Genomic DNA, 19,655 nt, shown 5'->3' on the forward strand with positions numbered 1-19,655 from the left:
TTAATTCCTTTTCCAAAAGTTAATGACATCCCCTTCAATGCTAAATCCAAATGGTCTCCTGGTTTTCATCTTGAAAATCCAGAAAGCTTCGTGTAGCAGCAACTGTGCTTTTCTGTCACCTCCCCTTAAAGGGTGTCGAACACAATCAATAACCTGCCATGAGAAGGATGAAACATCACCCCCATGGGTGGATATTAAATGTCTTGAGAGATCTGAACATTCATCATCGTTGGACATATCATTAAGATGCTCTCTAATTCAAGAGCGTGCCTCCCAGGTGGTACAACCTATGTATTGACCATGACAAAATGTACATTCAATAAGATATACAACAAAAATTGTCCTGCAATTGGTGCAACTGGCAAGTTCAAAGTCACGATTAGTATTTCTTGACTGAAAATTGGTGGTGACACGTTATGCATTTAGAATAGTTGCATTTGTAATGCACTTTAATACGGAGCCAACTACTAACATGCACGTCTAGATACAAAGTTGCATCACATGGATACATAATCCTTTAGCCTATCTTCAGCTCTTAGAATTGGAAGAGGCCTATTAACAATGTTGCAAATCTCTTGAAACTGTGTACTGAAGGTGGTGACAAAGGTAAGTTTACAATCATTTAATTTATGCATATTAGACTTAGCCGTGGACTCTGTTCAACATTGTACTTCTATCCATCCTATTAATCTCAAGGAAAGCCCTGTTAACAACCTTCTTAGAGTATCCTCTCTCAATTAATTGTTGCTTAAGAATATCCCTTTCCTTTAGGAAGTCTGATTCCAAGGAGCAATTCTGTTTCATCCTCATAAATTTCCCCTTGACAACCCCAAATCCTGTATGTCGGGAATGATGGCTCTTCGCATGTAATAATAAGTTGAATGTAATGGGCTTTCAGTATAAAGTGGTAAGGATACGGCCACTATCAGTGTCACCTGTTAGTGAGACGTCAAAGTATGGAATGCTCTTCTGTTCAATCTGTGAGGTGAATTCCAGACCCACCTCATTTACATTGAGATAAACAACAAATTCAGTAGCTTTGGAAGCATCGCAGACCCAGACAAATATCAGATTGATGATATATCTTTTATACACTTTAATACAGTTCTTAAGGGATTATGATCTCCAAAAATGTGGGACAGCTCCCACCAACCCATAAAAAGGTTGGTGTATGATGGGGCAAATTTGTCCCCATCGCTGTCCCATGTTTTTGGAGATAAAAACAATCAAGGAATTTAAAGTAGTTGTGGTTAAAGAGGAAATGTAGGGCCTCTACTATGTAATCAATCAGTTCAACGTCATAGTTGCTAAAATATAATAGCATATATTTGACGGCGCTGAGCCCATGCTCATGTGGAATAGCAGAGTAGAGGCCCACAACGTCAACAGTAAGCCACAAACTGTCATTATCCCAAATAATTATGTCCAGGACATTAAGCAAATGTTTAGTGTCTCTGAGATATGATGGAAGTAAGTACACAATAGGTTGTAATAGTGATTTGATCCAGCTAGACAATTTCTCAAAAATAGAACCAATTCCAGAGTAAATTGGTCTCCTTTTCACCTGCTACAAGGATTTTATGTACCTTGGGGAGGTGATGGAAGATAGGTATAACCGGTCTCTGAACAAAAAGATAATTGATAGTGCCTGGATCAAAAAAAACCTTTCATAAGGCCATCATCTAAAAGATGTCATACATCAAAGCTAAACCTTTAAGTGGGATTGAAGCTAAGTGTGCTATATACTTTTGTGTCAGTGAGCTGACATAGGGTCTCCTTGATGTAGACCTCACTTTCCATGATGACAATGCACCCCCCTTATTAGCCTCCTTAACCACAATATTCTGCTTAACCCTTAATCCCTCTAGGGCCAACCTTTAGTCACGGCTAAGATGTGTCATGTGGTTATGTTTTTCTGATAGTTTAATCAAATCCTCTTAAACTCGGCAAAGAAATGCCTCCAAGAAGGGAACCCTAGTTCTAGTGGGATAAAAGATGAACCTCGGTTTAAAACCACCATTACTGTATTTAGTTACACCCTCAGGGGAATTACTGTAAGATCCCAATGTATGTAATGTCAAGAAATCCACTCCCTCCTGGAAATCTATAATGTGAGATATATTAGGTAAGATGTCACCACCAGTAAGCCCTGACTCCCCCTCAGCATCAGTGAGATTATCAGTCAAAGTAGTCTGTCCCCAAAAGAACTTCCTGAGTGTCACGTCCCTAACTAGGTGATTCACGTCAACTATAGTCTCAAAAAGGTTAAATTTATTGGTGGGAACAAAACCAAGGCCCAAACTCAAAACTTCTGTTTCAACACTAGTTAATTGGGTATGTGATAAATTAATTATATTTAGAGTTTGTACTTGTTGTGTGCATTTCTTTTGGGTAGGGCCCTGCTTTTTCCCTTTCCTCTGAGGCCTGTGTTTCCTCCGCCTTCTGGTTCTTTGGGAACTAGCTGAAAAATCTGTTCCTGAGCATTTGTTCCCGAGACATAACCTTGGGACCTAAAATCACCCTCATTATTGCTTAGAAGCTCCTGTTGACATGAACCCACAGGAATATTGCTTTTACCTTTAGGATGTGGCTGACTTGTTGTGGTGGCGGCTAATTGTCTAGAAACACTTGGTGTACTGACAGCCTTTTTAAGCATGCTCTTAGGTAAGACTACCTCTACTTCATCTCCTTATGGCCCACTAGAATAACTAGTACCATAGTTATCAGATCTGTAATCTCTCTCCTCATCTGTACCCTCTTTATGTAAAAAGAGACCTTTTTCTGATCACCAGAGGCGCCCCCCCTTAGACCATGTGTGGTTCCTCCTTAATCTAGGTTTATTAGCCCTGGGACTGATCTTAGTGTCCCAAATATATACTTTCGGCTAGATTATGAGTTTTGCAGTATGGGTGAAAATGCAGCGTTAAGGCTCTTTCTCACTACCGCTGGTATTACGAGTCTTGCAGGTTTAACTTCACCGCACACTTTTTTGGCTGTAGCGCAAGGTAATTACCGCAGCTTTCAAAAAGTCCTTTTTCAATGGGACTTCCTTTGCGCCGGTATTACGAGTCTGCCTGGGAGGCCAAAAAGTGAGCGATACAGCCTATAACTACAACATCCATACTGTAAACTGAAAGTCAGTAATTATGGGTTTTATGCTACAAAGCTATAGCATAAAACTTATAACTAAAGTTCTAAAAAGTACACTAACACCCATAAACTACCTATTAACCCCTAAACCAAGGCCCTCCCGCATCGCAAACACTAAAAAATAAATGATTAACCCCTAATATGCTGCTCCGGACATCGCCGCCACTATAATAAACATATTAACCACGAAACCGCCGCACTCCTGCCTCGCAAACACTAGTTAAATATTATTGACCCCTAATCTGCTGTCCCTAACATCGCCGCAACCTACATTACTGTTATTAAACCCTAATCTGCCGCCCCCAATGTCGCCGCCACTATACTAAAGTCATTAATCCCTAAACCTAAGTCTAACCCTAACTCTAACACCCACTAACTTAAATATAATTAAAATAAATCTAAATAAAACTCATAATTATTAATTAAATAATTCCTATTTAAAACTAAATACTTAGCTATAAAATAAACCCTAAGCTAGCTACAATATAACTAATAGTTACATTGTATCTATCTTAGGTTTTATTTTTATTTTACAGGCACGTTTGTATTTATTTTAACTAGGTAGAATAGTTACTAAATAGTTATTAACTATTTACTAACTACCTAGCTAAAATAAATACAAATTTACCTGTAAAGTAAAACCTAACCTGTCTTACACCTAACATTACACTACAATTAAATGCATTACATAAATTAAATACAATTACCTAAATTACAAAAAAACAAACACTAAATTACACAAAATAAAAAACAAATTAACAGATATTTAAACTAATTACACCTAATCTAATAGCCCTATCAAAATAAAAAAGCCCGCCCAAAATTAAAAAAAACCCTAGCCCAAACTAAACTACCAATAGCCTGAAAAGGACCTTTTGTGGGGCATTGCCCAAAGAAATCAGCTCTTTTACCTGTTAAAACAAATACAAACAAACCCCCAACAGTAAAACCCACCACCCACACAACCAACCCCCCAAATAAAATCCTGTTCCAATCAGCCAATAGAATGCAAGCTCAATCTATTTCAGCAGCGCTGGTATTGGAGTGCGGTATGGAGTTCAATTTTGCTCTACGCTGACTTTTTTCCTGATAACGCCGGGTTTTTGTAAACCTGTAATACCAGCGCTATAGGGAAGTTAGCGGTGCAATAAGTTGCAAGTTATTACCGAGCAGCTCTTACTGCAAAACTCATAATCTAGCCGTTTGTTATTAAGATAATCATTATTATCCCTTCCTCAGTTTGAAATGGTCAATTTCTGTTCTGAACATAGTTACAGTATCACTAAGTATTTTGTCAAACTCACTATACTTGGGGTGTTCCAGGTAATCGTTAAGTTGAACCTGTATTTTATTTAATTCCTCCCTAATTTTTGTGAGCTGATATTGTTCAAACCTAATAATTAACTGCATAAGTCTCTTAGAAGAGTCACTTAACACCTCAATCCACTCCTGAATAAATTTGGTGTCATCAACCTGAAAAGTGGGGAACTTACGAAGCCTCAGTCCCCTTTAAATTAATTAAATTAAGAGTCAAATACTTTTTCCAGGGATCTCTGATCCCACCAGGTCTTGTATTCTTTCATGAGGGTACACTCCAGGGTCAGGAAAATGTCACTGATGGACAAGAGCTCATGTTTGCTTAACAATGTCCTCCAATGTTAGTCTATCAAGATCCATTTCTGAAATGGATTTTTGCGAAAATAACTCTGATGCTTCCATAATTTCTCACGTTCACACCGACTATGGTGGATAATATCAAATGAATAAAGAGCAAGCCTTCAAAGTCTTCAAGTTGAGATTGTCAGGGGAAATATATATACTATAATCATCAAACAGTCACTCCCTTAACAGACCTCTAGGCTCATACTGCATATGGACGCAAGGCAGCAAATATTAAAGTTAGTCACAATTAACCAATTAACTGTGGTGAACGTTCCACAGTCCTTCTCTTTTGTCTACCTAAGCTACTGTGAACTGGGCACTTCTATCCCTTACATAGTGCTTCCCAATGGTAAATTGTGACTAACTTTAATATTTGCTGCCTTGCGTCCATATGCAGTATGAGCCTTGAGGTCTGTTAAGGGAGTGACTGTTTGATGATTATACTCCCATCTGACCTTGTTAAACACATTTTCAGCATCTAAGGACAAGGCCAGAAAGGGAGTCCCTCTTCTTTGTGCTTCATACTTAACTGATAATATACAACAGGTATTATCTGGCCCTTCCCGGCCCAGGACAAATTCTACTTGGTTGCCGTGTTTAATAGTAGATATGACTTTAGTTAGGTGATTAGCCAGAGTTTTAGAATACAACTTAATGTCTGTATTTATGAGCGAGATTGGTCGATAGCTGGTGCAAAGTTGAGTGTCTTTATCCGGTTTGGGGATGGTAATGATTACTGCCTTAAGAAACTCCTTTAGGCTTACCTGGTCGCTGGACCCAATGGATCTCCTGCAGGAATACTATATCAGATCTAGTTTGACTCAAGTGGTTAGATAGGAGGCTTCACTTGGTCGGGTAGTTCAAGCCTTGCACATTGTGAGATAGAAATTAAAGGCGTCTACTGATCAAGAAGTGGGAGAGAAAAAAAAGGGGGGGTTGTGGAAAGGGAGAGGTGATTATAAAGTGTATGAGATCTGTGAGTGTACGTGAGGAGATACCCAGGGATAGGTTGAGGTCAATAAGGTTTGGAGTGAGTACTGATGTTGTGTTGAGGTTTAGCAGGTAAGCACCGCTTCAGCAAATAGGAAAAAAGAGTATGGGGGGGAGGGGCAGACTTATTATTGAGCTTTATGATAGTTTGTTATAATAATAAATCTTGTAAAATATATTATGTGTAGTCAGACAGGATATGAAGCACTCCAAGGGGACAGTAGAGAGCAGATCACAAATAGAGTTAACTATGTGAGACATGGGGTGTGAAAGTATAACATCCCCCAAGCTATTATAGAGGGCTATACAATGTATGATAAATTCAGGAAGCTTGGGGACAAGCTCAAAAAAACTACAACAATATATCAAGATAAACTGTAGAACTTACATGTCTACGTTTCGGGAACACAGTGTACCAATTATCATAGTCATTGCAAACCTCTAGCAATATCAAAACTGAACATTTATAACAGTATATAACACAGGAAAATGTGCTAACCAATATAACAGCAATGTGTCTGGACCATAGTCTCTTTTCAGGTTGCAAGCAAGAAGTTTTCAGTCTACTATGTGTCCCAGAGCATCATATAGAAAACCAGGGACTATAGTCCACAATGCGTCTCATAACAAAAATACATTTTATCAAGCAAAAAGTATACATTTATCCAGGTTGTTGAAGCTGTTCAACCTTCCTCTTATTGGTGGGCAGATTTCTTTTAGGCAGTGGTCTCCATTCTGGTGCAGAAAGACGTAAGGTCTGAAGACTAGTTGTAGGTGGGGATGATGATGATGATGAAGCTGTCTCCTTAAGGTTTAGATTGTCCTAGAGTTGCAGACCTTGCTTATGCAAGTTTATAGTGTAGGATTGTCCATTTTATTGGAGAAAAAGCTTGACTGGGAAACCCCACCTGTGTTTGATGTTGTGGTGACATAGACATTGAGTGATGGGCATTAAGGATCTACGTTTGGCAAGAGTATGTGAGGATACATCCAGAAATATTATTTGAAGAGCCTGGTAAGGTTCTAGGAGAGTTTTATTCTGGAAGGCTGCTTTAAGCACTTTCTCTTTAAATGTGAAGTAGTGAAGCTGGATAATGACATTTCTAGGTTGTTCAGTTGTTGTGTTCCTGGGTCTAAGAGCTGTATGTGCTCTATAACTGAGTAGCCCTTGATCTGGCATTGTTCCTAGTAGTTCTTTAAATAGTCCTATGAGGAATTCAGGAAGACTGGCTGTTGACACTTCTAATATACCACTGATCCAAATATTATTTTGCCTCAACCTGTACTCGAGATCTAAGAGTTTAGTCTCGAGGTCTGAGATCATCTCAGCTAAGGTATGCAAATAGAAAAGTAGATTAGTGTGATCAGTTGCTAAGTCCTCATGTTTTCTTTCAAAAGTGTCTGTCCTCTCGCCTAATGTAGATTTTAAGCTCCGCTACGGAAGTATTAATTTCCTGTTTTAATGAAGCATAGTCAGACTCCATTTTAGAAGATAGAGCATTGATCAACTCACTGATGGAGATCTCATCCTCATGTGATCTAGGTTGTTCAGGTGAACTGAGACGTTCCGGTGTTCTTGGTCTCGTAGTAAATTCTCTAGAATCTTTGTCTGACAGTTCTCTATCTGCTTGAAGTTTACTATTGAAATGATCTGCCACTGTTAGATCTCTAAAAGAGCTATAGAAGATTGAGTAAAGGACAACGCTCACATTACCTCAGGGACAAATCCACTAGGGAGGACAAAATGAGAGGGGATTGGGGATTGTACCCACTAGGGGCAAGAAAATCGGGTTGGGGAAGCAGATATGAGCGGGACACTGATTGAATGATCTTATCAAATAATAAGAGCAATTACTGATTTCCCCTTAATTCTGGAAGGTGCTAAGTAGCAAGCTTATATAGTAGAGGACAGCATATAATATGGCACTAATGTAGTTGTGAACTCCAGTGCAATTTGTTATGTAGTAGACTGTGCATGATTGAGCAAACAAGCGCACTATAAAAGTTCCCCTAACAAGATCTTGGACAAAAAGTTAACTAAAAGCACAAAAAATAGGAGTGCCAAAGGCTAAAGTATGCAATTAGAAAAGTATTAAAATAGTCTCAGTGGACTTAGATAGTGGACATAAAAGTGAGCATATAAGTAGAACTTTAAAACATATTTATTAACATATAAGTTAAAACATATCTCATAACCTAAATAATACACAAGTATCTATATGGAGATGTTTGGGAAGCCAAAAACCACACACAACTGGATGTGGCTATTCTTAAACAATTTTGTGCAAGATAGTTATCCTCAAAAATAAAGTAAGGAGTATCCTCAAAAATAGGAGTGTGAGAAAATAACATGTACACGTGATTGGAAATCTGTCTAGAAAATAAAATATATATAAATATCCAATGGGAGAAATAAGAAAATCCTGGCGACAAGTGAATGCTGGATAGAAAGTTGAGTGGAAATGCTCTTAATCCGTTAACTTGGAAATGTCACAGCAATCCTGGATTATGGGTGATGTTAGTGTAGAAAAGATAAAAATAGAATAAAAAATAATGGTGACGATGATCAGTGGAAAGGTACCTAAAAATCAAATAAAAAAACAACATGTGCAAAAAATTGTCTAAAAGGTGGAGTTTATTGAAAAATAAGCCATCAAATACAGTATATTAGACGATCCCTGAGGAAGAAATACAAGCCTCACAAATCCTGGTAAAGATAAAGTCAACACATTTCTGCCCTTGAGAGGGTCTTTTTCAAGACATAAGGAGGCTATTGTTTGCTGAGAATATAAATGGTGTCTTGACCAATGGGATTTGTTGCTCATTATCCTGCCAAAATACGGCAGTTTTTTGGTGCCTGTTGCTTAAAATGTATTCCCGGCATAATGATGTCACTTCTGGTGTAACTGACATCACTTCCAGTTTTTACTCCACTTCCGGTTTGGCGTTATTGTATCATGAGCGAGTGGACAGGAACCCATTTTTAATGAGAGCAAAATTTGGTGAGAGCTGGTTACAAATATAAATGCGTTATTGTCATTGTACTTATGTATATATATATATATATATATATATAAAAATATATATATAAATATATTTTTATTTCAGTTTTTGAAAGGCTACGTTTAAAAGACTTAAAAAAAATCAATATTAAATAATGATAATTCAATAAATACTTATAAGTGGTTGTGTGTAAAAGAAAATACATAAAAGTACATAAAGATGCATAAACAACACATAAAAATGACATTAAGATGCATAAACAACACATAAAAAATGATATATGTCCATATGTGAAAAGGATTTATATAAATAGGTGGTGTCTAAACTCAGATGTTATATAAAATGTCTAGGTAGGGCTATATATGAGTAGAATAATGAAATAAAATACATTTATCCCTAGATGATTCTGATCAATAGAGATAAAGATAAAATAATCATAGTCAAATAAAGAAATCTAACCCAATATTAGAATGAACTAAACTAAACTAAACGTTAGTATGAGCATACATACATTATGAATTTATAAACTGGACCTAAAAGTTTGAACTAAATCTAATCTAGAGATCTCTAAGATGCAATTCAGAAAAATAATCAATGCAGGAGAAAATAACAGCAGAATAGGGTGGGTATACAAATATACGCACAATAGTAATATTGTTCTAATCAAAAGAGGTGTACCACTTCGAAATTAGCATTAAGGCCTTTAGGGTAAATACAATCAAGATTGAATATCCATTTGGATTCTATACAAAGCATTTTCTGTTCCATGTCACCTCCTCTCCAATCTTTGGGTACTTTACTAATGCCCATGAATTTAAAGCTGGTGTTACTTCCCTCATGTTTATCTATAAAGTATTTATAGATGGTTACATGAGCTTTTTTACATTTTATTTGTAGGAGGTGCTCTCTAATTCTATCTTTTAGTTTATGTGTGGTTTGCCCAACATATTGCAGCCCACAGCCACACTTTATGAGATAAATGACATATCTATCTGTACAGCAAATTGTGTCTTTAACCTTGAAGGTTTCATTAGTGATTTTAGACTTAAAAGTTTCAGTCTTTCTTCCATGTTTGCAAGCCTTCTTATTTGTTGGAATGCTGAGAGCTAAAACAGTCTTAAGATTTCTCGCTTTTTGGTAGATGAATTCTGGTCTATCTATCAGATGTTAATCTATAATATCATCTTCTTTTAATAGGTGCCAATGTTTCTTTATGATGTTCTCGATGGTGCCTCTTTTCTCATTGTCCTGTGTGATGAAAGGTATGTCTAACTCTTTGAGGTGTATTTTAACAACCTTTGGTTTATAAGTTAGCATAGAGTCTCTGCTCAAACTACCCACTTCCACAATGGTTTTGTCTATGGATATTTCATTATATCCTCTTTCCAAAAATCTTTTCTTGAGGATAAGGAACTGATCTGACCAGGTGATTTCATTTGAACAATTTTTCCTGACCTGCATTAGTTGTCCTTTGGGGATGTTACTAATCCATCTATTGTGTTGACAACTTGTCTGGTGTATGTAGTTGTTACAATCGACATCTTTAAAATATGTCAAAGTTTCAATTGTTCCATTTGTTACACGTATGTCAAGGTCTAGGAAGTTAATAAGTTCTTTATTGTATGGTAGGTAAATTTTAAATTTGCCTAATTTTGGTTCATCACCCCTAAAGTATGGATCAGATCTTCTAAACTCACCTTCCAAATCAAGAGTACAGTATGTCATGGATATATCTTTTGTACAGGACCAGGTCCGTTCTCGTCAGGCATGAGTCCCACAAGATGGAATCCCATTTGCCCATATATAAGTTTGCGTAGCTAGGTGCGAACCTGGTTCCCATGGCTGTTCCACAAAGCTGCCTGTAAAATTCCCCTTCACAACTGAAGTAGTTGTGGTTTAAAATGCATTCTATGCCATTAATAATAAAGTTTTTTTTGGGCTTGTGGGATGCATGTGTATAATGACGTTACGTCACAGGTTACCCATATGTAAATATCCTCGCATTTGATATTATTCAGGATGTTTAAAACCTCTGTAGAATACCTTAGATAAGATGGTAATTCCCTTACAAATTTTTGTAGGTTTTTTTATCAATATATTCGGACAAATTACTAGACAAAGAGCCAATTCCTGAGATTATTGGTCTGCCGGGTGGATTTTCTAGTGTCTTGTGGATTTTCGGAAAATTGTAAAAAACTGGTATCTTGGGGTGATTAATCAATATATAGTTATACTCTTTGCTGTTTATAATGCCAATATTATTAGCTTCTATGAGTGTGGCTTCAAGAGTTCTTTTATAGTACTCTGTTGAATTAGAGCTTAATATTTCATAGGTGTCTATATCCCCTAAGATTCTACTTGATTCTTTCAAATAGTATGCCTTGTTCAAGATCACTATTCCACCACATTTATCAGCAGGTTTTATTATGATATCTCTATTATTTTCCAACTGTTTTATGGTATCATGGTGTGTCTTTTTTAAATTCTTTCAGAAGTTGCTTTGTGGTTTAAACTTTTTGATATCATTGCATACCATGGTTTCAAAAGATTCAATAGTGGGGCCCTTGCGGTTGGTAGGAAAAATGTGGGATTTGGGTCTTAGATCAGTGTGTATATATTTATCTCTATTTGGAACAGAGTCAACATTAATGTTATTGTATTCTAATTTCATAAAATCCTCATTAAAGTTGACATGTGCACAGCAGAAAAATTTGTTTCGTTTCGGACAAAAAATTTTTTTAAATTTCGGTTCGGATTGATTCAAATTCGGATACATTTGAATGTATTCATTTTGGATTTATTCCGATTAAAATAAATTCGGATTTATTCGGATATATTCATTTTAGATTTGAGTTGTAAATTCAGAAGTTCGGTATGTGTTATGTTGATTCAGATGGTTCCAAGTTACACAAACAGAATTATTTCACTGTTCTATCTCACTAAATCTCACAAAATTTAATTTTTATACTGAATTATGATTAGTCCATGGCCATTTGAATGTAACAAATAAATAAAAAACTAATTCAGATTTATTTGTTACAAATGCATTCGGATTAGTTTAGTTTCGTTGCTAGGGTAATTCATAAATTCAATTTCAATCTCTGAATTTGGCAAATTTGTCCGAATTTCGATTTGGAACAAAACGAAACGCACATGTCTACTTTAAAGTGAGTTTCCTCACAAACTCTTTGGTATTGAGGTAAGTATGAAATTTGTCAAGCCCTTGTGAGGGTGCGTAGGTTAGACCCAATCCTAATATTTGTTTTTCTTCTAATGATAGAGCCGTATTGCTTACGTTGTTAATACCTTTAAGGTCAGAGGGTGGTTGTTCATTCAGATCCCTAGCTCGAGAAACATCTGTATCGGTATCTGTGGTAATCACACAGCCAGATCTTAATCTATTCTTAGATCATATTCCTGCTCATTTTCCTCTATAACCCGTCTTTTTACTGGTCTACATTTTTTAACATTATTTGTTTCCTTTTTCCTTCAGTTTGGTCTCTCTGTGGGATGTTGTTTTGAACCACCCCTAAAAAAGAGGGGTAACAAGAGGCTGTACTATCACAGTCTCTAGAAAGTGTAGTGGGGGATCTACCCATGTCTCGGGGTAGGAGGGATGTATCACTAAATCCCCCAAGTGCTGAGAAAATATTCTGTGCTTTTTTTGTAATCATCCCTTCAATTATTAGCATGATTGCTATAACCCCATTGTTGGTTGTTGGTGTTATTATAATAGTTAGACTTATTTTGTCTATTATAATGTGTCTGTTTTCTAGTGGCCGATCTGAACCCATAGTTGTCATTACCATAGGTGTCCTTGCTTATGTTGATTATAAGGTTTAAGTCCTCTATCCTGACTGTATTGATGAAACTTAGGTTTGTAGCCATTTGTACTATATTGCTGATGCTTTCCATCTGTATTATTCTCTTGGAATCTATTATGATTTCTAAAGTTTGTAAAATTAGTATGATTACTATTAACAAACCAATGGTTGTAATTCGGTGGAGCAAATTCTCTCCTATCTCTCATATCTGAGTAATACTCCTCATCTGGGTAGTTTTCATATCATTCATTTGTTTTATAGTTATTGTATTTGGGTGTATAAGTTGCAAATTGGGTTGGCTATCTATTTACAAACCTCCTCCCCATTAGTCTATTGCTATGGTGTTGTATGGGGGTTTTAGTAATCCATTCTTCTCTTTTGGACATACTATTACTTTCAGGGTCTGAAATTGTTAGTGTCTCTGTATTATGTTCAGATGTGTTATTTTCTGGGTTATCATGAGCAACATTTAGAGCTCTGTTAATTTTTTTGTTTCGTTATCTTTAGTGTCATCTTTCAATTCATTAATTTTGGTATATAGATTATATTGTTTTTCTTTAAGGGTTTGTGAAACTTTGAATAACTCCATGTTTTTCTCCTCAATTTTAATCTCAGAGTAAATGTGTGTCAAAAGAAGTTCTCTGTATTTTATGATTAACCTCATCAGTTCTTGTGATGCTTCATTAATCATTTTATTCCAGTTTTCAGAGAACTCTTGAGAATTAAGGGTAAAGGCACATTATTTAATGACTGTTTTTTAAAGTCTTCTAAATGTAGCCTTTCAAAAGCTGAAATATATTTTTTTTATATACATAAGTACAATGCCAATAATGAATTTATATTTGTAACCAACTCTCACCAATTTTTGCCCTCATTAAAAATGGTTTACTATCCACTCGCTTCGCAAAACCGGAAGTGATACAATAACACCATTTGAGGATAACTCTTTTAGTTTAATACTTGCACTATCTTGCACTCCATTAAGTAAGAATAGCCACAACCAGTTATGACTTGTTTTTGGCTTCCCAAACGTTTCCATATAGATACTTGTGTATTATTTAGGTTATGAGATATGATTTACCTTATATGTTAATAAATATGTTTTAAAGTTCTACTTATATGCTCACTTTTATGTCCACTAAGTCCACTGAGACTATTTTAATACTTCCTGATCACATACTTTAGCCTTTGGCGCTCCTATTTTTTGTGCTTTTAGTTGTGAACTCCAGACTCTCTTCAGAATAACATGGGTTACAGTGTAGTGCTTAAGCGGAGATGTGAGATGTATTAAAATTAAAGCATCCTGAAAAGATGTGTTGTAATGTTCCACCTCAAGTGTCTTTATCAGAGAGTGCACATGTGGAAAACAGGGGGATACTACTTGTTTGCACTAAGCAGGCAAGGTGGAGGATCAAACACTTTTCAGTGTGGCCTTAATTACATTTCATGACCATGAGGGAAAAGGAAGGAATAGAATCAACCCCATAACAGACACCAAGTGGGAAAGGGTGAGGAGAGAACATTATTTAGGGATATTGTAGTATTAAAGTACTTGGATAGCCTTGGATAGCACTTTATTATCGTTCTCACTTGTGCTAGAGCGTTCTATGTCACTCCTCCCTAGGCCCCTTAGAAGTGGTGTGACACGTAGCTATGGCGGTTTGCACCAAAACTAGCTTGCTTTTCAGTTCAATCTAGGTTCCTTCTCAGGCAGTGCTGTACCCACCACAAATGAGCTCTCAATTATGCAAGTCTCTAATGTGAGCAAATTAGGTGTAAGTGGTAGAGGGGAATCAAGCTTGTTTACTCACATATCCTGACCGAAGCCTTCAGCGGTTGTCAGTTTTCCTCTCTAAGTTGCGGTCAGTAATGAATCCTATAACTTATTTTTATTACTGCAGCACCGCAATTGAATTGATCTCCGGAGTGGAGCCCTGACCCGCCAGAGTCTTACTTGAGGTGATGATCACTTTATCGGCCGTCTGGCACTGACATGCAGCTCCTCGATCTCCCTAAGGAGACCTATTTTCAATCTGCAGCTCCTTCTGGTGGAAATAGCAAAGAAGCACCAACTACGATCTTAGGAATCCTACAAGGTATACTAGATGTATCTACACTGCCTTTGAGATTTGGAATCTTTAGGTTTTATAAATTATAGAAGAGAGCCTCCCACTAATTTGTCTGCTGAGATCAGAAGTTAGCTCCGCCCCATACCTGATCATTTTATAGTATAAATTGAATGCAATCGTGAAAGTAAGGTTGCCAACCTTTGCCCTAGATCATTAAAGAGAGATGAAACTCCAATTTATTTATTTTTTCATGATTATAACAGAGTGTAAAATGTTACACTTTTACCTAATTTACTTTGTTTTCTAGGTATCCTTTGATGAAAAGCAGTTAGGTAGGTAAAGGAGCGTGCATGTGTCCTGAGAAAAACATTCTACTAAATGTCATCAGTGTTTGCTGTCATACAGTGCTCCAGGCATGTGATTGCCACCTACCTATGTTTAACAATAAATAACATGAGAAATTAACAAAATCCATATTAAATTAAATTTCAAAGTTTCTTTTTGTTTTTTTAATAGTAGGTTTTACATCTTTCCTTCATTTAAAAAGGTCTCTCATTGCATTACCAGAAAATGTACCCCTTTATAACAACACTGGGAAACTCTTTACCATAAAGTTTAACACTCAATGATGTTCCAAAGGTTGTAAGTTATTCACTGCTAGATTACGAGTTGTGCGTTAGGCTTAAAAAGCAGCGTTGGTTGGTTCCAGCGCTGCTTTTTAACGCCCACTGGTATTACGAGTCTTGAAATGACAGGCTCACCGCTCACTTTTTTGGCCAGACTCGGAAATACCGCAAATCCACTTATGTCAATTGCGTATCCTATATTTTCAATTGGACTTGCATAGCGCCGGTATTACGAGTCTGACCAAAAGTGAGCGGTAGACCCTCTCCTGTCAAGACTGGTACCGCATTTTAAAGTCAGTAGTTAGGAGTTTTACACTACAACGCCGTAGCATAAAACTCTTAACTAAAATGCTAAAAAGTACACTAACACCCATAAACTACCTATTAACCCCTAAACCAAGGCCCCCCCACATCGCAAACACAAAAATAAATATTTTAACCCCTAATCTGCCGAACCAGACATCGCCGCCACTGTAATAAATATATTAACCCCTAAACCGCCGCCCTCCCCTATTGCAAACACTAGTTAAATATTATTAACCCCTAATCTGCCGTCCCTAACATCGCCAACACCTACCTACATTTATTAACCCCTAATCTGCTGCCCCAACGTCACTGCTACTATATTAAATGTATTAACCCCTAAACCTAAGTCTAACCCTAACCCTAACCCCCCCAACTTAAATCTAATTCAAATAAATCTAAATAAAATTACTACAATTAACTAAATTATTCCTATTTAAAATTAAATACTTACCTATAAAATAAACCCTAAGATAGCTACAATATAACTAATAGTTACATTGTATCTATCTTAGGGTTTATTTATATTTTACAGGCAACTTTGTATTTATTTTTACTAGGTACAATATTTATTAAATAGTTATTAACTATTTAATAGCTACCTAGTTAAAATAAAGACAAATTTACCTGTAAAATAAAACCTAACCTAAGTTACAATTACACCTAACACTAAACTACAATTAAATTAATTACCTAAACTAAATACAGTTAATTACAATTAAATACAAGTACGAAAAAAAAAAACCCCAAAACTAATTACACCTACTCTAATCCCCCTAACAAAATTAAAAAAAAAAACAAAATAAAAAAAAACCCTGCCCTACACTAAATTACAAATAGACCTTAAAAGGGCCTTTTGCAGGGCATTGCCCCAAAGTAATCAGCTCTTTTACCTGTAAAAAAAAAGTACAAACACCCCCCCAACATTAAAACCCACCACCCACACAACTAACCCTACTCTAAAACCCACCCAATCCCCCCTTAAAAAAACCTAACATTAACCCCTTGAAGATCACCCTACCGTGAGACGTCTTCACCCAACCGGGCAGAAGTGGTCCTCCAGACGGGCAGAAGTCTTCATCCAAGCCGGGCAGAAGAGGTCCTCCAGACGGGCAGAAGTCTTCATCCAGGCGGCATCTTCTATCTTCATTCATCCGGCGCGGAGCGGGTCCATCTTCAAGACATCCGACGCGGAGCATCCACTTCTAACGACGGCCGATAACTGAGTAACTTAGGTTAGGTTTTATTTTACAGGTAAATTTGTCTTTATTTTAACTAGGTAGTTATTAAATAGTTAATAACTATTTAATAACTATTGTACCTAGTTAAAATAAATACAAAGTTGCCTGTAAAATAAAAATAAACCCTAAGATAGCTACAATGTAACTATTGGTTATATTGTAGCTATCTTAGGGTTTATTTTATAGGTAAGTATTTAGTTTTAAATAGGAATAATTTAGTTAATTGTAGTAATTTCATTTAGATTTATTTTAATTATATTTAAGTTATGGAGTGTTAGGGTTAGACTTAGGTTTAGGGGTTAATAACTTTATTATAGTGGCAGCGACGTTGGGGGCGGCAGATTAGCGGTTATTAAGTGTAGGTAGGTTGCGGCAACATTTGGGGTGGCAGATTAGGGGTTATTAAATATAATGTAGGTGTCGGCGATGTTGGGGACAGCAGAGGGTTCATCACTATAATGTATGCGGTGGCGGTGTCCAGAGCAGCAGATTAGGGGTTAATAATATAATGCAGGTGTCGGCGATGTCTGGGGCGGCAGATTAGGGGTTAATAAGTGTAAGATTAGGAGTGTTTAGACTCAGGGTTCATGTTAGGGTGTTAGGTGTAGACATAAAATGTATTTCCCCATAGGAATCAATGGGGCTGCGTTAGGAGCTTTACGCTGCTTTTTTGCAGGTGTTAGTTTTTTTCAGCCGACTCTCCCCCATTGATTCCTATGGGGAAATTGTGTACGAGCACATTTTACCAGCTCACTGCAGCAGCGCTGGTACTGAGGTGATATGCGGAGCTAAATCTTGCTCTTCGCTCACTTATTTGCGGATATGCCGGGTTTGTAAAAAATATCAGTTTAACTCCTAAAATGATCATGACCCATTTTGGCTAGACCTTAGTAAAATATATAAAGTATTTAAGAAACAAAAAAAAGTAAATACAAGACTTTCTTAAACCATGTATACTTTGCCTTGTTAGGGGCTAAGAGATTAAAAAAAAATGCAGCAGTTTAAATGTAATATCAATTTGCTACTAAGCAAGTGTAGCAAAACCATAATTTTTCTCATGCTGCAAAGATTTTCCTTCACATTAGTAAAGAACATCTAATATTTAATAATGATTTATATTATGAATTAACCAGAATTAATATGAGTATAGAAAATGACATTTTTTACTACAGTTCAGTGTACCATATGCTGGATTTGCAAATACTTTGAAGAAGAAATGCTATTTTATGCATGCATGCAAAATATTGTTTTAATGATATGCCGCCTGCTAAAAAGCTGTGTTAATCTTTATTATGCTAAATCTGTTACAATCCATTACTGCATTGTTCAGCACAATGATACACTGTTATACTATGCACCGTTTAAATTATGCTATTATAATGTGTTATCATTAATTGATTAGTAAATGGATTCATGTCCCATTATTGTCGTGTTATATGAATGTTTTCAATTGAAGCAATTACCAAGTATATTTTTTCCTTCAGTGCTCTTCTCAATCAAATGGCGCATTTCAGACAACTAACAGACTCCTTGCAAGGCATCAAAGAAGAGGCTCATTGGTGCAATTAAACTCCATGCTGTTGTCATTAAAGTGGTTTAGAAAAAAAAATGCTATACCACACAGGGAGCTTTGAATTTGAATTTTTACTACTTTGTGACCAGCCCGTGAACTGAAGGTTGTTCTCCGTTCATTATATAGTATTTCATTATTATAATTAATAGTAATTATATTTTATTTATAAATTATGATTAGATTTTGTAAAGCTAATCATTCATAAAGAGAAGAATACAGGTGCTAAAAGTTTCATGGAAACTATATAGAAAATAAAATTTAAAGATTGATAAGAACTTGTTTGTTCATTTTCTTATCTTCCTATAAATATCCTGCTTAATTTATTCTCTAAACATGTTTATGAAAAGCAACCATTTTAAATACATTTATTTGTCTCTAACACACACTATAAAAGCCTGGTCCAAATATCAACAACCAATTTCAGAGAGATTTTTATTCCTCATTTGCTAAAACTGGGCTAAAAACTTATTTGGTTCTGTACTGTACTATATCAATGAAGCTTAAAGGGACATGAAACCCAATTTTTTTCTTTTGTGATTTAGAAAGAGCATGTCACTTTAAACAACTTTCTAATTTTCTTCTATTATCTAATTTGCTTCATTCTCTTGATATCACTTGCTGAAAAGCATATCTAGATATGCTCAGTAGCTGCTGATTGGTTGCTACACATAAAGGCCTTGTGTGATTGGCTCACACATGCGCATTGCTATTTCTTCAACAAAGGATATCTAAAGAATTGAGCAAATTAGATAATAGAAGTAAATTGGAAAGTTGTTTAAAATTGCATGCCCTATCTGAATCATGAAAGTTTAATTTTGACTAGACTGTCCCTTTAAGCATAAGAAGACTTCACACATACTGCACATATACACACCTTTAAACCCTTTTCAAGTCCCATCCTTAATTTACCATAAACCTTTAATTCTTTCACAAAACCTTATTTTCATTATTAGTCCATTCCTTCTTAAAATGATGGTATTCTATCCCCTTTTTAAAATCAGATCTGTAATGTTAGTGATATTTTAGATGGCGTTTAATTCATCCATTGTAATAAAAATGCGCAATAACTTACTTTTTAATATAGTTAAGAAGTGCCATGCACTCCGCAGCCCAATTCAAAAGTACATTTTTCTATGAGCTAAAGGTTTGTATTGTTGTCCAATTAGTGGTCTACCCATTTGGCACTTTTGTTGTAGCTAGAGCATTGATTGGAG

The sequence above is a fragment of the Bombina bombina genome, chromosome 1 (assembly GCF_027579735.1).
Source record: "Bombina bombina isolate aBomBom1 chromosome 1, aBomBom1.pri, whole genome shotgun sequence".
NCBI lineage: Eukaryota > Metazoa > Chordata > Amphibia > Anura > Bombinatoridae > Bombina > Bombina bombina.